This window comes from Suncus etruscus, chromosome 11 (assembly GCF_024139225.1).
Source record: "Suncus etruscus isolate mSunEtr1 chromosome 11, mSunEtr1.pri.cur, whole genome shotgun sequence".
Taxonomy (NCBI): domain Eukaryota; kingdom Metazoa; phylum Chordata; class Mammalia; order Eulipotyphla; family Soricidae; genus Suncus; species Suncus etruscus.
Genome location: NC_064858.1, coordinates 23,159,718 through 23,186,310, shown reverse-complemented (window position 1 = coordinate 23,186,310; position 26,593 = coordinate 23,159,718). Strand labels below are relative to the sequence as shown.

The 26,593-nt window shown below is 40.7% G+C and overlaps 1 protein-coding gene across 1 annotated transcript in view; it reads right to left on the bottom strand.

Annotated features, from left to right (window-relative positions):
- The window catches only part of BCAT1 (branched chain amino acid transaminase 1), a 647,504-nt gene extending 623,533 nt beyond the window's left edge, over nucleotides 1-23,971 (bottom strand). The window contains exon 1 of the mRNA XM_049783823.1: nucleotides 23,968-23,971. The gene's annotated coding sequence lies outside the window, so the exon portion shown is untranslated. The remainder of the gene's footprint in view (nucleotides 1-23,967) is intronic.
- Between the last annotated feature and the right edge of the window lie 2,622 nt (nucleotides 23,972-26,593).

The following is a 26,593-nucleotide window of genomic DNA, read 5'->3' as shown; positions in this document are numbered from 1 at the left end:
ATAGAGCAGTTGCCCTGTATGAGTTTGACCTGAGTTCAATTCCCAATATCCCATATGGTGCTCCAAACACCTCCAGGAGTGATCCCAGAGTGCAGAGCCAGGAGTAAGCCCTCAATACTACTGAGTGTGGCCCCAAAACCTAAAAAACAAACAAACAAATAAAGCCTTGTGATGTATTATCTGACTGTGGCTGTACTGTGGCTACTTTTCTCTAATTCTGACCAAGAGTAATAGCCCTCTGTCTCATGGAGCCATGGACACTGGCTATGTGTTCACTCATGAGAAGAATGTTTTAGCACTTGCAGTTTCTTGGTCTCAGCATGATGTGCCATGCAGTAGGTAGGTTCAAAGGCAATGTTCCTGTCAGTAGGTTGATTCAAGAGCACTGTTGCTTTCTGTCTCCTTTCATCCTGACTTCCTCTCTAAGGCTTTCTAGCAAGTGTCAGAACCATACCTGCTGGAGCCTCACAACCACTTCCCTGGAACTGAGACTGGCTGTTAACAGAGCACTCACTCCAACAGGCAGATGTCAGTCAAACAGATGGTTCAGAAAGAGTGAGGGAGTCTTCCTCATTCAGAATGTTAGCTTGCTCTTTTAAATGTATTCTTTCACTGTTGAAACACTCTGACTACATGTTATATGAATGTGCATATACTGCCTAAGATTTATCTCATAGTCGTTTCTTCCACTGAAAGGAGATTTCACGTCTGGTTCCCTTAATTGAATCGATCTCTTAGTATTGAATTTTACTGAACGATGTTTTCAGATAGTGAAACATATCACTTCAAGCATCTGAATTGCTATATTTATAATATGCTTTTTTTTTAACATAAACTATCTTGTTGAAGCTAATGTTAACAAAGCTGGCTTAGAAAATCTCATAAAGATAAAGATAATCTTCATTTTCTGTAAAGACTGAACAAGTGCTATTCATGAGCTTTGAGTATTTCTGGTAACCAGATGTTATAAAATTAACCAACCTTGACCTTAGGGACAGTGTCTCAGACATAGAGAGGAAACTAATTCTCTGGTATACAGAAGGACATGAGCTGTCAAAATGCTCAGGATATTATGTATAAGAGGAAACTCTCATGAATACCAAGTGACAAATGCACTCACTCAGTGAGATGCTTTTGGGAAAAGTAACAACACCCTACATATCCATTTGCATAGCACTATTTGGATGCTCTCTGTTCAATCTCTTAACTTTAAAACTAAGGGTAGGGACATTCAGTACCAAGGATTTAACTAGGCCCAGGGCCACTGAGCACCACTCAGAGATCTGGGTAAACTGGCTTTGCACTCAGGCACTCTCCCAACAAGGTATCTCTCCATTATGGAAGAAGCAAGAGTATGTCATAAAACCTTTACTAAAATGTTATCCTTTTGGAGGTTTTCTCTGTGAAAGTATCAGAGCCCAAACACAGCAGGAAGCCTTTGGTCCTGAGAAGAGCCTGGATTTGGATTATGGTGGGCTGTGCAGACCACCTACAGGCATGCTCACAACTACAGATATTAAATCCCTTAGAAAGCACAGGAGCAAAACAATCCCACACTATCCTAAAACCTGAGTCCCCTGTGGAGCAAACACAATTCTGGAGTTCTGGAGGAAAGGCCTGCATAGACAGGCCAATGCTGATAAGGAGAGGGACAAGGGGGAAAATAGGATGAGATTAGGGGTAAGCGTCTAGAAAAGAAATGGTTGGTGTGGAATGTCACAGGGTGGGCCTGGGTGGTACATAACCACCAGGTGACTTAGACTCTGCCTACCCACCTAGATGATTAGATGTCAGAAAATAATAATTTCAGCAGCCTCACCCTGTTCAACTGATCCATCTCTTTGAAACTCTACAAAAAATTGATCACCCACCCCCTTGATTCAAAAGGCATCGAAGGGTGATGGTTTCTGCCTTTCTCTGGAATCCCTCAAGAGACCCCTCTCATATTCCTGGAACCTCCTTGCCTTCTTTTCTTTTCTCTTCAATGAAATATTTTCTGAATTTGGCCGTTAATCTCCAGCCCCTTGCTTTCAGTCTTGACGGCTGGAGGACAAGAACCCAAGCACTCAAGAACCTGCTATAGCAACACTGTGCAGCTTATTCAAGCATCTCTAGAAAGGGACTACTACTCCCAGGCCGGCCCTATATTTTCCCTAACTCAGGCAATCTATGATGACTATTGGCCCCATTCCTGACTCCATGGAGAGAGACCAATAGAAATGGGTTTCTGGGCCCGGAGAGATAGCACAGCAGCGTTTGCCTTGCAAGCAGCCGATCCAGGACCAAAGGTGGTTGGTTTGAATCTCAGTGTCCCATATGGTCCCCTGTGCCTGCCAGGAGCTATTTCTGAGCAAACAACCAGGAGTAACCCCTGAGCAACGCTGGGTGTGGCCCAAAAACCAAAAAAAAAAAAAACAAAAAAAACAAAAAACAAAAAACAAAACAAAAGAAATGGGTTTCTGGTTGTGAAGTAGGCAGGAAGATCGGGAAGTATCCTCCATGGCAATGAATTCTTGGGACATAAAAAAACAAGAGATGGGTTTGAAGAAGATAATCTTCTCTAGTATAATAAGGGTACCAGGATATTTCTTGTGGATACTGGAGCTAAATCCTAATAAGACAAGCTCCAGCATGAACAAAAGCCCAGAAAGGAAGTCAAAGATCAACTGATACCAACCTTCCCCCTTCCCCCGCAACCCCACAGAACTCTCAACCTCAGTAGAAAGCCCCACATGGGGCAAGTTGGGAAAGTCTCTATATTAAGCAACTTGGAACAGAGAAGGGGCACATGGCTCCATGAACCCATGTGTATGTCACGCACATCTCCTTTCTAGAGATGAAGACTTTTCTACTTTCAGGCTGGACTATATATCAAGACTCCACCTCTGAAGAAGACTGTGTTCTCTCTTGAGCATGCTACTTTCTCCCTTTCTTATCTTCTCTCTCCCCTTCATTGTACTTTCAAATGAAGCCTGTTTTTACTTCGATGCTCATCACCCCCTGAAATTCACTTCTGTGAGGAAAGGTGATAGACCTGAAAACCTGAGCAAGAGAGACAACCAAGGTTCCTCACCTGCATCAGTAGCTTTTACTTTTGCTTTGGGGTCACAACCATTAGTACTGATAGGGACTAGGGAAACAGGCAGGGTGAGATTAGGGACCTGTCCCTATAGAAAGGGAATAATTGATATGGAACATTGATAGCCCAGGTGTTGGCTGATAAACTGGATAACCTAGGCCTTGCTGAACACCAGAAGTAAATTTTCTCCAATTTTCTTTAATTTTATTATTTTTTAATGATTATAATTTAGTCACTGAAATTGCAAAGTTATTTATGAGTGGGCTTCAGGCATATAATGTTTTAACCTAGATCCCTTCAACAGTGGCCACTAACCTCCAACAATTAGCCCTAGCCTCCAATTTGCCTATATAAGTGGCACTTAAAAACTATATATATATATATATATATATATATATATATATATATATAAATTTTTGCACTCAGTATTGTTATGCAATAGTGTATTATTGCTGATAGAGTTTCATGCATAAGCCTTTACCTCCATTTATCATCACCTCTGCCTTCTGTTGAAACCTTGTCTCCAACATAGATGTTGCCTCCTCCATGTCCTCTCCCCCAGACCCCCCAAGTGTCATGTTTCCTACTAATGATCAGTTATCATGTACCTTTTGTTTCCTCTACTTTGGGTATTTGTTATTCTACCATTATGTTTCTTATATCCCACATATAAAAGAGATGGTTCTATGTTTCTCTCCCTCCCAGCATGATGCTCTCCATGTCACTCCAGAATCACATATGAAAGAGATAATTCTACGTTTACTCTCCCTCTGACTAACTTTACTTAGTATGATGCTCTCCAGCTCGCTCCATATAGCAGCGAATTGCATAGCTTTATTTTCTATGGCTGAGTAATATTCCATTGTGTATATGTACAATAATTTCTTTATCCAGTCATCTGTTCTTGGACACTTAGCTTGTTTCCTAATTTTGGCAATTGTGGATAGTGCTGAAATAAACATAGGAGTGCAATGTCTTTTCTGTTTTTTTCTTTGGTTCCTTAAAGTTTATTCCAAGAAGTAGAATGAAGTATCAATTAAATTAATAAGAGTTCTTGATGGTTGGATGATGGTGGATGGATGGTGAGGCCTTTCTCGGCCAGCCCAGTCCAGAAGCCTGCAACCCCTTCCAGCCTGCGGGTCTGTGGGTTCAGGTTAGGAGTGAGGAAATGATCCACAGCAGTCAGATTTCAGGAGACTTGAATATTTATTATTAATACCCTAGCCACCATGTGTGTATCTTACATGGCTTCTAAATTACCCTTTTAATCAGCCTCTCTCCAGCTGCCTTGCATCTAAACCTGTTTCTACTCTCTACCTCCTTCCACCACCTACCCAGGCTTCTCTTGATGAATCTTCTCCTCAATATCCCTTCTGCCGCCGAGGCAACCCCTTTGTTACCTTCTATTGACCCATCTTAGAAGTGAGCTGGTCTCCCTCTCCAGGAGAGATAGAAGGAAGCTGGGGGAGGAGTTGCAGTGGAATTGCTCTGTCGAATTGAATCTCAATTCCTAGATTTTTTAGGAATGTTCAAATTGTTTTTCAAAAAATGAAGGGCCAGTTGAGATTCCCTACCAGCAGTGAAGAAGACTCTCTTAATTCCTGAATTCATGCCAGTATTGGTTGTTCTTGCTTTTTTCCAAAAATTCATCAAAAAAAGATCATACACCAAGTGAGATTCATCCTGGGAATATAAGGATGGTTTAATATACACAAATCAATAAATGTAATATAACCATATCAATAAAAGAGAATTTAAAATTATATTATTATATTAATATATGCAAAGTAAGCATTTGACAAGATTAAGCCAACATTTATGATTAAAAACTCTGAAAACATTGTGAATTGAAGGAATTTTCCACATTTACCGTTTACAACAAGTCCACAGAAAAAATTATACTCAATAGGGAAAACTTAGAAGACTTTACTCTAAGATCAGGCACAAGACAAAATTGACAACCCTTGCTACTTCTATTCAATAGCGTACTGAAAGTACTTGCCATAGCATAGGCAAGACAATGATATTAAAGGCATCCAAATAGGAAACGAAGAAGTCAAGTTCTATTTATGGACAATATGATACTATATTTAAAAAAATCCTAAAGACTCTACTAAAGGGATCCTAGAAAAAATAGATTGTATATTAAAAAGTCAAGCTATAAAATTAATATTTAAAAGTTTATGATCTTCCTATATGCATGTAAGAGCAATATTTTTTTTAAAAAAACTCCTATTTACAACTGTGTCTCAAAAAAATCAAGTATATTGGAATCAACATAACTAAAGGTGAAAAGCTTATATGAAGAAAACTATAAAACACTGTTTCAGAAAAATAAAAGAGTATTAAAATAAAAGAGTAATCAAGCCAACAAACACAGTTGCCATGTTCAAACCAGACCAGCTCATTTTTTTTTTCTCAAATGAGATGTAAACCAAGACATGAAAGATTATGGCTACGCTGGCTCCTGGCAGCAGAAAGCTGAGAATCTTGGAGGAGAGAAAGAGCCAGGTTCCTGCCCTACTGAACCCATACTTGCTTTCTCTATTACCCAGAATCACTGTTTCCCCAATTGCCTTGCCTCATCTGTGACTATCTGTGGTTCCCTTCGGGGACACCAATCTGACCACACTTCAGGTACATCGATTTGGGGGGCTGATATTACCAAGGTTTTTTTGAGGAGGACCACACCCAGTGACACACAGGGGTTACTCCTGGTTCTGTACTCAGTAATCGCTCCTGGCTTGGGGGATCATATGGGATGCTGGGGATTGAATTTACATTCATCCTGGGTCAGCCACGTGCAAAGTAAATGCCCTACCACTGTGCTACCACTCCAGTTCCTACCAAGGTTTTTTAAAACAAGTGTGAGGATTTTCACCCTGTATATTCCTTTTAGGAGGCCGGGCAGCTGAGTACATGCTCTTAAAAGTCATGGTATCAGTAATAGTGCTTGGAATTTCTGGATCAAAAGACTTCATTGTTTGATGCTGTTATCCCTAAATAAATACCCCAATTTAACATAATGGACAGCTAACACCAAGTGCTTACTAAACCTTCTACCATTGTATTATTGACTTCATTACTGAAAAAAAAATTTTCACAAATGTGTTTGCTACTCTTCTTTTTCTTTTTTCTTTTATTTTCTTCTCTTTCCTGTTTTCAGTAACTTTGCTTTCAATTGTCTAGAAACAAATGCATTACAGCTAAGTCAACTATGTGATGCATTATCTTTAAATGAATTAATTACTTAATTAATTCATTAAAAGAAATAAAAGAGGACACAAGGAAATGAAAACATATCCCCAGTTCATGTTCAGATAGATATATTGCCCACAGAATGAAAGATGTGAATGAAAGACGTGAAATGAACTAATCACCCAATACCTATCTGATTGGGGTTAATATGTAACCTCTAATATCTAAGCACTGGTAGAGCTTAACTAAAAAAAAAAATCTAACTTCATCCAAAAATGAGAAGAATAGATGAACAGAAACTTCCTCAAAGAAGAAATACAGATGGCCAGAAAGAATCATGAAAATGTACTCTACATCATTCATCATCAGGGAGAGGCAAATCAAAACAACAATGAGATATCATCTCAAACCACAGAGATGACACTTCAAAAAGAACAAGAACAACCAGTGCTGGCATGATACAGAGAGAAAGGGACTCTCATTCACTCTGGTGAATGACTGGCCCAGCATTTTTGAAAAACAATATGGACATTCCTCAAAAAATCAATTTTTTATATGACCCAGCAATATCAGTCCTAAGTGTATATCCCTAGGAGCCAAAAATACAACGCAGAAAAGCCCTCTGTGCTCCTATGTTCATTGCACCACTATTCACAATAGTGGAATCTGAAACAACCTAAGTGCCTGAGAATAAATGAGGTGATAAAGAAACTGTGGTACATTGACACAATGGAAGATTATGTAGCTCTTAGAAAAAATGAAGGCATAAAATTTGCTTATACATGGATAGATATGAAAAGTATTGTGCTGAATGAAATGAGTCAGAGGGAGAGGGATAAAAACAGAATGATCGCATTCATTGCATGTTGGGATCAAAAATAGGGAGATTTTTTTTTTAATATTTGCAACAATGGGTAGAAATATTTGCTGAGTGTTGTCAGACCAGCACTGTTTGTAAAAAACAAATATTTTTATCTCCGTGAGATCCTGCCTACATGGGCATTTCCCTGACTTTTCAGGGAGGACCCTGAACCCTGGCAAAGTCAGAAGCTTTTGGAGAACAAGCAAGAAGGGGGTTCAGTTTTCAGTTGGATCTACTGCTCAAGTGGACATGAAGAAGGTTCTTTTCTACATGGAGAAACTCTCTTAAAGGGGTCTGGGGTTACTAGGAATGGTGGGACAAAGAGTGGCAGATTTGGAATCAATAGCCTTGAGAAATGCTGAGTTCAACACAGTCTGAGCCAGTTCCTTCTCCACCAACAGTTCTTAGGCACCTGCTGAGAACTTTCCCATATGCACTCACATCATGTAAGCCCTGCATACCCATTATCTTTCCTGTGTGTTGTGATAAGACTCTCTGAGCATGCACAGAAGCTGAAGAATTAAGGCAGGTGAGGTGCCATGGTACATATAGCACATGTCTTGTCCTGGATCTGAGGAGGATGCAAGAGGAGGATGGAAAAAGATGTATTCTGGCTGACCACAGAGCTTCAAGGAAGAAAACACTTTTGGGTAAGCCTCACCTCTATAAATGCTCTGTTTGCTCTTTTTTTCCTCCTCGAAGTGATATATGAGCAGAGCAAGAAAATACAAAAACCATACAACAGGGAAATAACAAATGGTCTTTCAGAGTCTGTCCCAGGATTCAGTAAAACATGGATATCATTATTATAATTATGGATATATTATTGTTCTAGCATCATGAAGCTTCTCCAACTGGCCTATTCAGAGAGAAATCCAGCTCAGTAGGGTGAACCAAATCAGTTCCAAACATTGAGGCAGTGTCCTTAGCATTTTCTTGAAAATTCAAAACATGGATGTAGAAGGAAAGTCAACCAAAGCAAAACAAGCTCATGGTGTAGGAACTTGACCCCACTGTGGCCCCTTCTTTGGCAAAAGTTCGGCAGCAGCAGTGATTATGGGCTGGTGCCTAATTGGAACATGGGCACACCACCTGGAAGCTGTGCAAGCCACTGGTATTATGCACTGATATACATGTGTAATAGCTAGCCTGTAGACAAGATTTCCTTCGTATTTTTATTCATATTTGCCACATCACATCGCCAGTACAGCAGCAGTATTTTTCAGAACAGAGAAGCTCTGAACTCTCTTTCGAAAAGAATAAACCTTCTCTCTGGCTTTTCCTTCAAATGCCATGCATAGGGGGCAGAAGGTGGGCACGGCAAAAGCAGGGACATCCCAATGTCCATCAGTGAATGGACATCAGTGTCAGCCATGCTGCTGCTCTGAACCCTTTACTATCTTCACACTCAATCAGACAAGTTCAGCCCTGAAGAATGTTTTCGGGGGCAGGATTTTCAGCCGGCACGGGCTGGCTCCTGGCAGATCTTCGTATGTGCCAGGGGCCATTTGGCCCGGCCTAGGGTAGGGGGGCCCAGACCTGGGTCACCCGACCCCCATCTCCCCCTTTCCTCCGGATCTCCAGGTGGGTTTCTGGGAGGACCTGATGGGGCACCCTGGGTTTTCCCCACTCCCAGGCCAGCTGCGGAGATTGGCCTAGGGTGGGTCTTGAGCTCTGGTCCTTTGGGCCTGGGAGGGCCTTCCTCCCTTCCTGGGGCAGGATTTTCAGCCGGCACGGGCTGGCTTCTGGCAGACCTCCGTATGTGCCAGGGGCCACTTGGCCCGGCCTAGGGTAGGGGGGCCCGGACCTGGGTCACCCGACCCCCCTCTCCCCCTTTCCTCCGGATCTCCAGGTGGGTTTCTGGGAGGACCTGATGGGGGCACCCTGGTTTTCCCCACTCCCAGGCCAGCTGCGGAGATTGGCCTAGGGTGGGTCTTGAGCTCTGGTCCTTTGGGCCTGGGAGGGCCTTCCTCCCTTCCTGGGGCAGGATTTTCAGCCGGCACGGGCTGGCTCCTGGCAGACCTCCGTATGTGCCAGGGGCCATTTGGCCCGGCCTAGGGTAGGGGGGCCCGGATCTGGGTCACCCGACCCCCCTCTCCCCCTTTCCTCCGGATCTCCAGGTGGGTTTCTGGGAGGACCTGATGGGGCACCCTGGGTTTTCCCCACTCCCAGGCCAGCTGCGGAGATTGGCCTATGGTGGGGCTTGAGCTCCTGGATTGGCTTGGGGGGTGGTGTTTGATCTGTGGGGTGGCAGATGGCTGGTCAGTTATACTCAGGCTGTCACTGGCAATTTCATACTAGTCTACATGATGCAAACTGCGTGGGGGCTAGCGCCCCCGCGCGAACGTATACTTCTCCCAACCAATCATAACCCCCGATTTACCCTTCTTAACTTCAATAATACACAGTTCTAATCTCAGACCAAAGACATACAGTGTATCTAACAATCCCAGAACTATTTAGAAGGACATAAATTGAACACATATATCTTTTGAATATTTTATGTATATTTTCTTTAACGGCTGTAACCCTCTCTATATTCTTCTACCATGATGTTTCTATCCACTTTTCATCTTGTCTTTTCTTTGTAAGCTGTTCAATAAGGATTGTTGGTGGAACTGTCCCTCAGTTGAATGCCTATGATTGAACTATGTCATGGAAATTGCTGGTCTTGTTCCTATTGCCTCCAGATGCACCAATAACGCTTCATGGCATTGATCCTTCTTTGCATAGACACATTAAAATAGGAAAACACTATACCTACAGATAAGTTCTTATCTAATAAATCTCAGTACAATGTACCTTACACCCTGAACATTGATATAATGACCTGGCACAGGCCTCAGAAGAATGGGCATCCTCCGTTCACGCCAGAACCAGGCAAGCTATCTATGAAACATCCAAGGTCTTTTATAGCAACAGCTGGAAGCAGTCCTCTACCAGGAAAGACACTACCAAGAGTCTGACATCGACCTCCTAAAAAGAGACTTCCATTTACACTGAGAAGACTTGACAACAACAATGACCTGCTCTATAGGACATGGTTCTCTCTAGTGCCCCTTAAGTGTGAGGTGAAACGAGAGGATGTTCTGCACCATCCTGACTGCAATATGGGATATGCAGACTCCAGGACCTTTAATACAGAAGCATGATACCAACAACAGAGACTATGTGAGGAATGGAGGTGTATTGCCACTACAGACGATGACTTGAATTGGACAAACTAATTTGCCTGGAGCCTAGAGTCAGTCCTGTGCCAGGAAACTTCAGGGGTAGGGTCTCCTTGTATTTAGACCATAATTTTTCTTTCCATGTCCCTTATATTTTGGTGGGCCTATGCAAACAAATGCCACTCTAACACCATTTTTTACTATTTTCCCTTAACTCCAATCCTTAAGAAAAACAACCCACTAAAACTTTTGAGGTTAACTTAAACTAGTAAGCATGTGCATGGAACTAGATAAATGTACTTTGCCCTCAATGTTTAAGGAGTTACATAAATCTAATCTCTTTGGATTATATTGTGTGCTGCTAAGAAATAGTATGTAATACAACTGGGGATTTGAGGGACAAATTAATTGTATTGTACATGGGTTCAGTTTTGTTTTTCTTAATTTTCTTTGGTTGAAAGATCAAGGCTGGGATATCATCGATGGGTCTACCGAGAATTCTGCTTATGGGTGATTGGGCTTCCACTTTAACTTTACCCTGTCCTCTTTCTTAAATAAAAGTAAAAAAAAAAAAAAAAAAAGAATGGTTTCATGGGATCATCAAGCTATCAATACACCCAGCTGAATTCTGCTTCTCATTACAACTCCTGGAAGCAGAGAAAATCATTTCTGAGTGCTTGGGCATGTCCAGATTTATTGCTTTATTTGTTAACTATTGGATTAAGGGAGAAATCGCCACAAGAATGCCTTAGCAAGATTCAGCTGTCATTTGTCACATCCAATTCTGTCATTTCTTAGCCTCCCCCTTTTTTTTTAATAAAAAAATCCAGAACTTTATTGATGGTGACTGGAAAATTATAATCTTTGCTCTCGATAATCATCTCTGCAAGAGACACCAAACTAATTTCAGAGCCTCTGCACTCACTGAAAAAAATCTAAAAAAAAATTTTATTAGCATCATATTCAAAGCAAAGTCTTCATAAAATATATAGCACACATTTTAAGTCTTGAGGTCCTTAAGGGTTATTTTGAAGACATTCTCCTACAGACCTGTGTAACTGGCACCAAAATAGTGAAATTCCTTTACAAATCAATAGCATATAGTGTTTATAACATAGTATAAAATGTATTATTATTTTTCTGAATAGCCACAATTAGGGACAGTATCATTACTATCTTTTAAGGACAAGTTAATTCAAAAATTTGGTTCTAAGCAAAGGGTCATTTTAGCTGCATCATAGATTACACATATTCAGATATATTTCATTTTTTTGTAATTTTTGTTTTTGGGCCACACCCAGCGTTGCTCAGGGGTTACTCCTGGCTGTCTGCTCAGAAATAGCTCCTGGCAGGCACGGGGGACCATATGGGACACTGGGATTCGAACCAACCACCTTTGGTCCTGGATTGACTGCTTGCAAGGCAAACACCGCTGTGCTATCTCTTCGGGCCCCTATATTTCATTTTTTAAGATATACTTCTTAATGTCATTTTAGTTCCTAGAAACTGCAATATTATATAATAGCCTCATTTTTGTTTTAGAGCCACATCTGACAGTGCACAAGACTTATTCCTGCTCAGGGTTCATTCCTGGTGGGGTTCAGGAGACATATGTTTCTGGGGATCAAACCCAGGTCCATAGCCTGAAAAGCAAGCAACTTATCCACAGTAATATTGCACTAGCTCATAATAGCCTCATTCTTATTATTAACAGCTAGGATGGCTAGATGACTCTAGCCCACCACCCACGATTTAGGCTATTCACACAGTTCCACTCCTTTCCAAAGATTATGGGTTATTTATCATTATGTATGATGTGAAATGGAGGTTCCAGAAGGGGTGACAGGAACAGAGTCACCTGATTCTGCCTTTCTTTTGGGGGGGGGTCACATCTGGTGACGTTCAGGATTTGTTCCTGGCTCTGTGCTCAGAAATCGCTCCTGGATTGGGGGACCTTATGGGACGTCGGAGGATCAAACCTTGGTCCTTCCTCGGTCAGCAGCGTGCAAGGAAAACACCCTGCCGCTTGTACCACCACTCCAGCCCCTGATTCTGCTTTTCAATTTAACAGGTTAGATGAACATTTATGCCAGGGTCCCATGGTAAGTTCACCCATGCCCTGGACATGCCCTTGCCCACATGCCAAGCAGTCCAGAAAACTGAAGTTTTCAATGTGTGGTATAAGAGTCTGGCAGCGTTGTCAGATAAATGGTGGAAAAGCCCAGCAGGATGTGGCTTTGGAGGCAGGGAGTTTAAATCCTGCCCTGACACTTCATCTGTGAATCACCTTGGGCAGGTGATTTTACAGCTCTCTGGTTTCTGAGATGAAATTAATCATAAGGCATCAGGGCAGGATGTAGCCCAGAGATCCTTAAAAAGTGTGAATGGGGATACCAAGGCAGAGATACTGAGCTCCCAGATCTGCTCTGCACCTGCAAGTCCTACACACTTACTGCAGATACATCTGTCTTCTTTGCTTCTTTTCCTACAACATGAGAACAATGTAACCTCTCCTGAAGGTTTGGAAAGATTATGTTTTTATTTTAAATTTCTGGTTGGTTGGATACCATGTTCGGGGATGCTCAGAGGCTATTTCTGGATCACTTGGGGGTAAGTCTGGGGGTACTCAGGAAGCCATGCAGTACCAGGGATTGAATCTGGTCTTCCTGAATGCAAAGCCTGTGATCAACTCTTTTTTTTTTTTTTTTGGTTTTTCGGGTCACACCCATTTGATGCTCAGGGGTTACTCCTAGATAAGTGCTCAGAAATTGCCCCTGGCTTGTGGGGACCATATGGGACGCCGGGGGATAGAACCGCAATCCTTCCTTGGCTAGCGCTAGCAGACACCTTACCTCTAGCGCCACCTCACCGGCCCCCTGTGATCAACTCTTTATCAAGAAAAAAAATGGAAAGAAAGAAAACTATCTTTCACAGTACCTGGCACCAGTAATCACTTCCTATTATCTATTTTTAATAGATAGATCTAATATAAAGTCATTATCTAGAATGGATTATCTAGTAGTAGACAATAATAGACAATGAATCTGTCCACTGACTGTTCAGTTCCTCTATCAGAAGACATGCAGAACCTGAACTCAATACTAACATTGCATTTAGCTCTGAACTCTGTCCCACTTCTGAGAGTAAGAGGAAATGTAGAGTTAGTTTTTGAACTAAGACTTATAATATGACTAAGAAAATACTCTATTATTCAGTTGCTCTTACATCATCTCCTTAAGTTTACTTCTACCTTTGAAAAATCTACTTAAGTTACCAATTTTGGAAGGAGAAAAAAGCTATCTTTATTTATCCTCCCCATCAAAAGATCCTTGTTTATTTTTTACTGAATCAGACGTAGTTGATGTAAACACTTAGCAATCAACATACTTTGGAGATGTTTTTTATTTTCATTAAATAGTATTTATTCTGAGAAGAAATGCTTTATGTCTTCAGCATGACTTTTAAAATGATACATATTTATGGAATAATGGTATACCACTTTTGGAACATTTTTGCATTTAAGTTTCTAAACTATTATATTTACATAAATCTCCCCCCAAGTATTTGTGTAATTCTTTCAAGTGCACTCTTTGATGCATTCACAATATACACAGTTTTTTCCTGCTCCTGATAGCTGCTTCATTTACCTTCTCATTCAATCAGAATATTTCAAGTGAACACTAAAATAATGATTGGCTTTTTTAAAAAAAATCACATAATCACAGCTGGGTATGGCTTTAAATGATATACATATTTTATTAGTTTTAAATGTACTCATCTGTATAGAAAATTTCATATAGATGGATTTTAAAATTACATTTGACATGTAATTTATAAATAAAGGCGGCTTAATTCTACTACTACATAAGAAAATATACTGCCCATTTCTAGCTGCAATTTTTTTTCTTATTTGTGGTATCAAGGATTGAACCCAGGACCTTACCTATGCAGGACAAATAATCTCCCACTGAGCTACATCTCTGCTACTCATTACTTTGAAAATGCAAAGAACAGAGGACATTTCTACTTACTCTTGGGACAAAGAACATGCATATATTGTCTGTGGATGTATATGCATCCATAGAAATATGTAAATATAAATACAGAGTATTATTAAATTAGCAGAAAGTATACATTTTGTTTCAGGTCTACATGAAGCTGTGCTCAGGATTTATTCCTGGGAATGCTCAGGAGCCATATGCAGTGCTGAGAATCAACCTACTTGCAAGACAACAGCTTTAACCCCTGTGCTATCTCTATGACCCTAGGATATACTTTGAATGTAGTCAAGATAGCATCTTTCTCCAAGCTTTTTCTATCCATCTTCCACCTCTAAATCACTACTGCTCTGAGCAATGGCATCTCCCACACCCATGTAAAGGATCAGGACATATCAAGGACTTTGCTTTCCTGTTCACAGTTTCTCCAGTGTCTCAAACCAGCACCTCTCCTCCAATCACAGCCCATTAACAGATATTTTCACACACAGATATACATACAGACACATGCATGCATCTGTACCTACACATACACACACGAGTATACATATACACATGAATATACATCTATATGTTTTGTGAGATTACCCACTTATACTATACACATATGCATGTACATATACACATACCATACTTATTCATATATAACACACATATTTCCACACACTTTTACATTTTTATTATTATGCTTATGGAGTTTTCTTTTCTTTTTTTTTATTTTTATTTTTGGGTCACACCCGGCAGCGCTCAAGGGTTACTCCTGGCTCCAAGCCCAGAAATCGCCCCTGGCAGGCACAGGGAACCATATGGGATGTCAAGATTCGAACCACCGACCTTCTGCATGAAAGGCAAATGCCCTACCTCCATGCTATCTCTCTGGCCTCTATTACAGAGTTTTCTTCACCATGTATTTTTTTTATAGTATCTTTATTTAAGCACCATGGTTACATACATGTTTGTAGTTGGATTTCAGTCATAAAAAGTACACCCTCATTACCAGTGCAACCTTGCTGCCAGCAATGCCCCCTTCTCCCTGCCTGTCTTCGAGACAGGCATTCTATTTTTCTCACTCACTACCATTGTCATGATAGTTGTTGATGTAGTTATTTTTTAACTGCATTGACCAATCATTGTGGTAAGCTACATATCATGGGCTGGTCCTTCTAGCTCTCATCTCTATTGTCTCTGGTTATTACCATATTGTCTTTTATTTTCCTTAAATCCCACAGATAAGTGAGATTATTCTGTGTCTATCTCTGTCCCTCTGTCTCATTTCACCCAGAATAATAGTGTCCATGTCCATTCATGTATAGGAAAATTTTATGATTTCATTTTCCTGACAGGTTCATAGTATTCCATTATGTATATGTACCACAGTTTCTTTAGCCACTCCTCTGTTGGGCATCTGGGTTGTTTCCAGATTTTGGCTGTTGTAAATCACACTGCAATGAACATAGGCATGGAGAGGATATTTTTTATTGTGTTTTTGTGTCCCTAGGGTATTTCCCTAGGAGTGGTACAGTTGGATCATATGGGACTCAATTTTCAGTTTTTTGAGAAATATCCACATTGTTTTCCAGAAAGGTGGGACTAGACAGTATTTCCACTATTAGTGAATGAGAGTTTCTTTCTCCCCACATCTACCCCAGTACTGATTGTTCTTGCTCTTTGTGATATGTGCCAGTCTCTGTGATGTGAGATGGTACCTTATTGTTGTTTTGATTTAAATTTTTCTGATGATCAGTGTCTTTTGTGTCTTTTGGCCATTTGTATTTCTTTGAGAAAGTGTCTGTTCATGTCTTCTCCCCATTTTTGATGAGCTTAGATTTTTTTTTTAAGTTCTGTCAATCCCGTGTATATCTTAGAAATTAGCCTTTTATATGATGGGTATTGAGTGAATAGTTTCTCCCCATTCTATGGTTGGCCTTTGTATCCTAGTCACTGTTTCCTTTGAGATGCAGCAGCTTCTGTTCTATCCCCTGGTGTCTCATATGGTCTTCCCAAGTCAGGAGTGATTTCTGAGCGCATAGTCAGGAGTGACCCCTGAGCATCACCGGGTGTGCCCAAAAATCCCCCCCAAAAAGTTTCTGAGTTTAATATAGTCCATTTATTTATCTCTACTTCCACTTGCTTGGACAGTGATATTTCCTCTTGGAAAATGCCTTTGGTCCCAATGTTATTGAGTATTTTATCTACATGTTCTACTTTATGCCTTATGGTTCTAGGTATGATATCAAGGTCTTTAATCCATTTAAATTTGACCTTTGTGCATGGTGTTAGATGTAGGTCCAAGTTTGTATTTTTGCATGTGGCTGACCAGTTGTCCCAGCACCTCTTGTTGAAGAGGCTTTTCTTGCTCCATTTTGCATTTTCTACTTTTTTTTATCAAAGGTTAGTTGACTGTATGTCTGAGAAACATTCTCTAAATACTCAAGTATATTCCATAGATCTGAGGGTCTGTATTTATTCCAATACCATGCTGTTTTAATGACTATTGATTTGTAGTACAATGTAAAGTTGGGGAAAGTGATGCCTTCCATCTTATTTTCCCTAAGGATTTCTAGCTATTCATGGATGTTGTTGTTCCAAATGAATTCAGGAGTGTTTGGAATTGCAATGCTTTGAGGGGTATTGCTATTTTAATTATATTAATTCTCCCAATCCATGAACAGGGTATATGTGTCTCCATTTTCTTGTATCCTCTTTTATTTCTTGAAGCAATGTTTTGTAATTTTCTTTGTATAGGTAGTATTTGAGTTTCTGTAGCACTATGTGAGTGAGATTCCTTTTTAAGGCCCATTTCTTTATCATTATTTGTATATAAAAAGGCCATTAATTTTTGCATGTTAATTTTGTAGCCTGTCACTTTGCTATATAATCTATTGTTTCTAGAAGCTTTTTGGTAGAGTCTTTAGGGTTTTCTCAATATAGTAGCATGTCATCTGCAAACAGTGAGAGCTTGACTTCTTTCTTTCTTATCTGAACGCTCTGGATATCTTTTTCTTACTTATGGCAAGTACTTCCAATACTATGTCAAATAGGAGTGGCAATAGGGAGAAGCCTTGTCTTATACCAGATTTTAGAGAAAAGTCTTTTAGTTTCTATCCATTGAGGATAAGATTTCTTAACTTGGACTAGTGTAACTTCATGCAATTTAACTTAACCATGTTTTAAAACATATATTGTTTTGTCCAAAGGTGAACTATACAACTATGTAATATTAGTTTATATATGCATATAGATTTAGCCTTATAAAATACATACTATATAAAACTTTACAAAATTTTTTCCCTTGACTTTGCTTGCAATAGTTTTTCCTTAGATGTAATCTGGTAAATAGAGGAAGCTAAATACACTTCCTTAAACCTTATAGCTTGAAAGCAAAATGATGTTATTATCATACACTACCTCTTTAGAGTCATAACACTTGTAAGATAATAGTGGAAGTAGAGAGAGTTCAGAATCAGAACTTTCTACACACAATTTAGATGACAGAAAAATGTATTTTAAAAAACCACACAGACTGAGAGCAAGTTGTATTTTGGTTTTGAGGTTGGTTGGTTCTTCTTTTTTCTCTTAAGCATAAGTGTAAGGACCATTTTAATTCCCAGAAATAGAATATTGTGTGAGCACAAAATAATCTAGATGAAGTCATTGACCCAAGAATCACTACCATGCCATCTTGATTCAAGTGAAAATGAGAAGTGGAGAAGAAAAAATGTCTCTTTACTTTCACTGTGAATTCTGACGAGACAAAGAGATTTTGGCAGCACAGATTCTGTTTCCCAAACATGCAACAAGAATCTTGACAAGTTGGCCACCACAGAATCACAGTCTTGTCTGACTACAGACACTGAGACTTGGACTGCAATAATTCCTGGAAGGGAAAGAATATGTACTCATCTAAGCAGGCTCATTCTCAGGAGCCAGTGGACACCAGGTTCTAAAGAGGCCTATGCCAGTCCACACAGAAAGGTCCAGGTTCATCTGGAGACATGGGGGGAAAAAGGGTCTTTTTATGCCAGTCGTGTATTATGAAAAGTAAACTGATGAAAAGGCAGCTGCCTTGTCAATGATTGCTTGCACCATAGAAGCCCAATAAAAGCATCTTTCAGAGAGGGTAGGCAGGCTTCTCCACACTCACCAGAGTAAAGCTGGCTCTGAAAACAACTCACAGCCAGACATCCTTGTGATTTTTGTAAAGTGTGTGGACCTCCAAATGATGCTGAGGCCTTAAGACACACAGTCACCATATGACCCTCCTCCTCTCTCGTCTCTCTTGATTCCTTATCTCTCCTACCAGAGCAGATGTTTTTGCCTACATTCTGCGCATCCCAATCCTCCCTAAATCAGTAATAAAAAACATGGCAAGGGGGGAGTAGTGTCATGTTTCATGCATTTTAATGTCCTAATATTTGTAACTCATACTGGAAAAGAGCTCCAATTTCCATTTCTCAGCAAGCTGAAGGCATGGACATCTGCTCTTTGCTAGCTTTTCCTTTTATCCAAATCCTTTTGCTTCTGTTTTTAATTGTACTGCCACTTTTATGCTGATGGCACAAATCTCGAGACCCTTTTAAATGCCACTTTTACTCGACCAATCTACCCGGGGCTCAGCAAAAGCTGTGACTTCATTTCATTCCTTTCAAAGGTATGTGTATACTCAGAAGAGTTCTTGAATTACATAATTTCACTTTTAAAAACTTTTTTCTTGTTCCATTTTTCACAGAGGCTGACCAAGTCTAGATCTGGTGTCCAGAACTGTAGTATTTTGATCCTGCCATGCTCACTTTATTTCAACACTGCTGAAACCTTCACCCACACCACCCTGCTGCTTATGATGATTTTGTTTCCACATTGCCACCTACTTTGCTTAATTAACTAATTTGTTGACACACTCAGATTTCTGTTTTCTTTATCCTAGGCCTTCCAACCAAGATAATTACATCTAGCACTTCAGGATCTACCTGTGGGGAAATGTTAAAAGTAAGAAAAATTTATCTTCGCATACTTTCTCTTTCTTTCCAACATGTGGCATAATCACTCATTCTGGACATTTCCATCCTTTCTACTTTGAAATATTTCTCAATGTTTGTCCTTAAACATTAGCATAAGTCCATTGTCTCACTAAAAATAGAGTAAATTGGTGAAAAACAATAACAAAAACACCCAGTTTTACTTTGCATGGATAAATAAAAACACAAACTTTTCATGCTTGACAGATCAGTTAAATCTCTATCCCCATCAATGTAAAAAACAAAGGGAAGAGAACGGATGTAAGAATAGAAGAAGGAAGGAAGGGAGGGAAGGAGGGAGAGAGGAAGGGGGGAGGGGAAGGGAAGGGGAAAGAAGGGAGGGGAGGGGAGGGAAAGGGAAGGGAGGGGAAGGAAAGGGGAGGGAAAGAAAAGGAAGGGGAGGGAAGGGGAGGGGAGGGAAGGGAAGGGAAGGGAAGAGAAGGGAGGAGTGGGGAAAGGAAGAGAAGGGAAGGGGAAGGGGAGGGGAGGGAAGGGAAGGGAAGGGGAAGAGAAGGGGAGGGGTGGGGAAAGGAAGAGAAGGGAAGGGGAAGGGGAGGGGAGGGGAAAGGAGAGAAAGGGAGAAGAAAGGAGGGGAGGGGAAGGGGAGGAGAGGGGAGGGGCAGGGAGGGGAGGGGAGGAAAAATGATATTAAAGAAAAGGAAAGGAAAGGAAAAGACAAGACAAGAAGAGAAAAGGAAGGGAAAGGAAAAAGAAAAAAAATAAAAAGAAAATCAGGTGAGGAGCCTGAGCAAGGGACTAGGAAAATTTTAGAAACTGGTTGAAATTAAACAAGCAGTGCAGGGGCTGAGATGGTACAGCAGATAAGCTTCCATCATTACATGCAGACAACTTAAGTTCAGTTGCCAGAACTGCATATGGTCCCCAGGCCTGCCAGAAGTAATCCCTGAGCACAGAGCCAACAGTAAGCACTGAGCACATCTGTATGTAGCCCTAAAACTAGAGAAATTAAAATAAAAAACAAATAAGCAACATAGAGGGGTGCAAGCCAAATCAAAAATCCTGCTCCTGTAACTGTCCCTTCACATCTGGGACATCCACAGAGACTGCACATTCCCTGTGTCCCAAGCAAAGAGTTGTTTAAAGAGAAGCCATTCATGGGCTTCTTGATGTCACTGGCTAGGAGAAGCTGGGGAGAAATCCATTTAATTTTTCACTCAGAAAATGTAGCTTCTCGGGTCTGGTTATAATTCACTTCAGACCCATGGACTAACCATTTTCACAAGGTCAAAAAAAAAAAGCCATGTGCCTCCTCTGAACTGAAAGATCATTCTGTGACATTGCAGATGAGATTTCCACCCTACCAGCACCACAGACTCCCAACTGGGGAGAAAGGGCCCTAGAGAGGCCCTATAATGGCTTCAGCGCCAATTCATTCATGAGCCTGAATATCCTAAGGACAGGGGTGCTTCCACTTAATGCCTGGCTTCTGGGAGTTGTTCCCCAGAGCACAGATTTACATCTCAGCTGCCTTTTATTAGCCATGTCTCCAAAGCTGCATCTGCTAGACTCTATGGGCTCATTTTTATCACCTGCAGAGCAGCGTTCTCTGAGGATGAAGCACAAGGGAAGCATGAGCAAATGCTTAGTATATGTTCATAGGCACAAAGCAGTGTGAGTAGACTCTGATCAGCTTTTTTCAGAAGATTCTAGAAAGTAGAATGTGGTGAACAAATCAGCATCCCGGAGATCTATACAACAGAGACTAGAGCAGGAGTGAGTTCGAGAATTTCCACTAAACAGTCAAAAGCTCTGTGATTCCGGGAGAGGTGTGGTAAGGGGGTTGGACCAGTGAACGTACACCCTAATAATAAGGGAAGTTGAGAAAATATCCACATTTTTAGAAATAGTACCCCCTTTTATTGTTTGTTTTGAGCTAATATTATACCTAGTGGTGTTCAGGGCTTACTTACTCCTGGCTCTGTATTCAGAGATCAGTCCTGGTGGGCGAGGGAGACTAAAGTGCCTGGAACAAATCCGAATTGGCCCCATGAAGTTAAACAGCCTACTCACTAAACTACCACTCCAGCCCAGATAAACCCTTTTTTGCATGGTGTGTTACATCTTGTATCACTTTAGAAAATGTCCCTATATATTCTATCGGCTTACCTGTATGAAAATCATTGCAGAATTGGTACAGCTCAGTGAGAACAGCCAGAGACTTGGATGATCCAAGTCTAGAATGTGCCAAGAATTCAGTTTAGCTCCTGGAAACCTCTAAGTTTCTCTGGCATAGTGTCCCAAACTCCAGAGTCCCATTCTGTCTGCATGAAACCCCCAAGCCTCAGTTGCTAGGTCACTGGGATCCTTCGTGAACAGCCAAAAGAAGATAGAATACTAGCAAGAGAATTGAAGGCTAAGGGAAAACTTGGCTGAAGGGTATCTGACACTTAGGCTAGGGAAATTCTTTGAAAAATCGATACAGAAGTATCAAGGTTGGCTATATTCTGAGTGACCATGGCCATTTGGGAGCCTTTTGGGGTGGACATAGAGAAGCCCTAGTTGCCTGCCAGGGCTGTATTTTGTTCTTTGAAGACTTGCCTGGAAGCTGCAGCCATTTCCCAGCTCCTCCTGCCTAGAAGACGGCATACGGTTTGTCTCAACTCTAGACCAACAGCTGTGTTTTTTCTGGCAATTCCAACCTTCTGGATGTAGGTCTTGGCTGCTGAAATGCTAGCGGGTGAACCACACCAATGCTCAAGAGGAACTCACCCATGTGTCTTTAAAGGCTTCTCAAATGGAGAAATTGAGTTATTCAGTTTTTTGTGTTTTGTCTGGCAGTTCCCAATTCCCGACTGTATCAAAGGTAAACACTTTCGTGTCTGAAAAACCAAGGCAGACACATGGAACTGAGTGTTAGACCCCATTAAGCTGCCTCAGGCTGATCTCGGGCTATTGGTCTGCCCTATTCTGTAACATGACGCAATAGGAAGTGGTTCTTTCTCTCTCCTTAGGGGAGTTTAGCTTTCATATTAAACATGCCAAGCTCAGAGATTTAGACAGTCAAATAGCTATCATAAATAAGGTTTGTGAAATATTTTCCTTACTGAGAAGTATCTCCCTAGGAACTGGAATTTTGCCAGGGGTGAGCTCCATCGGTTTTCCATGTTGCCTCCGGTGCAAGTGATCTGGGGACTTTTTCTTTTTGTTTAGACAAGTGGGACTTGTGAATCTTTGTGGAGCTCAATTGTCCCCCAAGGTTCACAGTGTAATTCATTTTCCTGAGCCAGGTGCTCCTTACTAGCTCATCTTCTATTCCCATAAGTTGGAGAATGGAATGTATGTACGGGAAGAGGAGGTCTAGCCAAGAATAAAACCCAGAATTTTTAAACCAGAGTGATAGTACAAGCACTGGTCTTGCATGTGATTAATTTGGGTTCAAATTCTGGCACCACCTGTAGTCTCCCAAGCATCACCAGGAGTGATCCATAGCATAAGTCAACAAACAAGTTCTGAGTAATGCTAGAATATATCCAATCCACTACTATCCTCCCCCCAAAATATGTAGGGGGCACTTTGTTTGATAAGGAGCTGGGAGAGGGGTGAAAGATCTGCAAACATAGCTTCTATGCTTGAGTCTGAATAAAAGAGTAAATGCCCACCCAGACAACAAGAAGCCAATACCCAGTCTAGGTGGCTTGGTACTAAGTGACCTGAGACATAAACATTAGATTAGGATTAAAAAGGGGCAAATATGGCTAGAAAACTGGTAGGGTCACACATAAGCCCAGATCCATACAATAGCACCATGTTCTCTGGCTATAGCTCTTTGCACTGAGGACCCAGCTACTGATGCTTAAACTGTTTCATTTCTATGGGAATCCATGAGCATGACAATATAAATAAAGCATCATTTATCTTTAAGATAAATGACAATATAAATAAAGCATCATTTATCTTTAAGAGAAAGAGAAAAGACCAACTTAACAATACATGCTTAAAGATACAACTTAAATATACATACATTCTTAAGTATATATGCACCAAGAATTTTTGGAAAGCAAAGGTTTCTAACAGAAACTCTGAAACACACCTAAAATTACCACTAGCAAAAGCATCAGGTATTATAAGAAAACATTAGCAAACTTCTTGGAATTCAAATTCTATCACAAGAAGTTTCATACATTGGATAAAATGATAAAAAAAATTATGTAGTAAAATTACTCTGAAGGGCATGACATTTATTTGGTAGGAGAGTGCCACACTCAGTGGTACTCAAAGGCTACTTCCAGTTATGTGCTTGGGATGTCACTCTTGTTGAGACAAGCAAAAATAAAACCTAAGTTTCTTGCATGTAATCATGCACTGTAATCCTTTGAATATCTTCCCACTCATCATATCATTAATCTTTTTAAGAAACTACCTCTGGGCCAGAGCGATAGCACAGAGGGTAAGGCATTTGCCTTGCTTTCGGCCAACCCTGGTTTGACTCATTTGGCATACTAAATGGCCCCCCCAAGTCTTCCAGGAGTAAATTCTGAATGTGCTACTAAGTGTGGCCCCAAAACAAAACAAAACAAAACAAAAAAGCATCCTCAAAAAATAAAGACAAATGGTTAAAAAGCACATAAAAATATTCCCTGCATTACAGCTGGCCAATGGCCTCCTGGGCTGACCACTGAGTCCAGGAGACCGAGATCCCCCCCATGCCAGACTGGTCTTCAGGGCCAAGTCTGACAACTGGGCTCTGGGGGGAGTGGGGAGGAGGGAAACTCCTCCTGTATTCATACTGGAACCCCTGCAGCAGTGTCTTTTCTTACTAATACTCATTTTCATAACCGCAATGCGCCCGTATGACAAATATGCATAAGCATTATCTAAAAATGTTCTTTATTCTAGACCATTCCTAGGAAAGGAAATGGAATGCCAAAGATTTGGATGATAACACTAAATAGATCTTTAAAGTCATTTTTTATGTGAACGTGACTTTCCGTACTGACTCCAAGCCAAAAATCACAAACAATTCATATATATATATTTGAATATATATAGTATATAGCCCCTGTCATGTATTGCCTCTCCCCTACACCTGTGTCTCTTCTATCCCCTCATCTCCCAATCCTGATCCATTATCTTCCCCTAATTTTACCCTCATTACCCTCAGTTCCTAACTTGGTAGGCACCAAGATTGACCTCCTGCCCCAACAGACCACCTTCCAACTCCTCAGTGAAAGACACCCTCTGGGTCTCTGTTCTCATGCCTCGGCAAAGAACTACAACCAGCACGCCTGCTGACTCATGCTTGATGGCCCCTCTCACCCCCACCAAATCTGTTGCACGATACAGGAATCAGCCTCAGCAAATCCCCCAGCTCAAAGACACTATATGGTCTTGTAATGCAGCAAAGCATCTTTCAAACTCAATTCCAAGGCCTGTGAATCCTCACAAGAATATATCAAAAGACCTAATTGGGAGTCTTATATTGCCTATGGAAGCTCAATACCTGTATAACAATACATCTTAAGATGTATATTCCTAAATATACAGGTAGCCTCCTCCACCACTTGTTTTATTCAAATACCTTTTCTTTTTAACTCAGTTTTATTTATTTATTCTATTTTAATATATACATTTTTTTTCTCTATCCTTACCATTTCTTGGTGCTGCTTGGTACAAAAAGCCTTGACTTGGATAAAAGCTCAGAACAAAACCAGACGACAGAGACTGTGTGTGCAGCCTGTCATTCTTACCCAGAATAGCGCCAGCAACACAGTATGACACCATACATTTTTGTATGGGCACAGTAAAAAAAAGGATAGACACAGAAACAAGATCTTATCTTCTAGGGATAAGAACTCACTTATAGCAGAAGGGTGCCTCCCATCCTGAACATGTGTCATGTGGATACAACGCAGTCCCCAGGAGATTGGAGTGTGTTAGTCCAATCCCAAACTTCAGATCCCTGATGTAGAAATGATACAGCTCCAGGAAACACCATCAGGAACTAAGCTCCATTGGGAGATTTATAACACTGCTCTGACACCAACTTGTGCCAATTTTAATGACAATGAGGAAAGGAAAACTTGACCTAAGACCAGGCTGTCCTATCACATTGCCTAACACTAAATGAAAATCAGAAGGGATATCATCCTTTGAACTGTGAAAAATAAGAACACCAACAACAGAAAACTGACTTTGACAACCGTGACTGAACAGAACATACCTTGGGACTAATAAGGAAGACCCTACCCTAGGCTGTAGCCCAGGACACATAAAAAACAACAACAACAAGATGTTTATTGCAGAGGTCCAACTTGGACAACAGAGACTGAGCAGAACCTTTGGATCCATAATATCCTAGGCTTTGGCTTAGGGACTGAACGAAAACAGGGAGCAAGTGTTGCAGAAGACTGAACACAACAACAACGATGAATAGGAACCTCTAGAACCTAGAGACTCTATCCTAGACCCTGACCTATAACCCGCACAAATACCAAGATCGCTAGCTACAGTGGCTTGATTTTCTCACACACAACCAAGAGGAAACTTTCCTGGCATCACATAAAAGTCTTTGGGATGGGGTAATGAGTATATATAGATCCAGGGGTTGATCCCATGATGGTATGCTTCAAGGATGGAAAAACCCTGAATCTCTTAGGCCATGGGAATTCCCTTCTTCCCCAATGCTTTCTGTGCTTATGCAAAAAAAAAAAAAAGTGGGAGGAACACCAAACCCTGCCACTCCAGCACCCATACTTTTTCTTGTTTTGTTTTGATTTGTTAGTTTTTGACTTTATTTTCCTTCTCTTTTTTCTTCCACTTTTTCTTTTTCACTCTTGTTGTTATTATTTAGAGATTTATTTTTATTTGCCGGGTCTATTTTTTCCTTTTTCTTCCATTTTTCTTTTCTCTTCTTTTTTTCTTTCTCTTCTTTATTTTTGGTAGTTGTCACCAAATTTTTTTCTTCCTTTTTTCTTATCCTTTTTATCTCCAGTGAAGGTGGAATGGATGCTCAATCTACAACAAGCTATAAGGTGGAGACCAGTTGCACTAGCATTCTGGGGGGTAAAGGAGGGAGATATGGGATGCATACTGGGAACAGGGCAGAGGGAGGACAGCACTGGTGGTGGGAATGCCCCTCATTCATTGTCACTATGTACCATAAATGATGCAGTGAAAGATTTGTAATGCACTTTGGTCACAATACAAATTTTAAAAAATATTTCCTGCATCACTAATCATCAAATTAGTGATTCAAATCAAAATATCAATGTGATATTACCTCACAACACAGAGATTGGTACACATTAAAA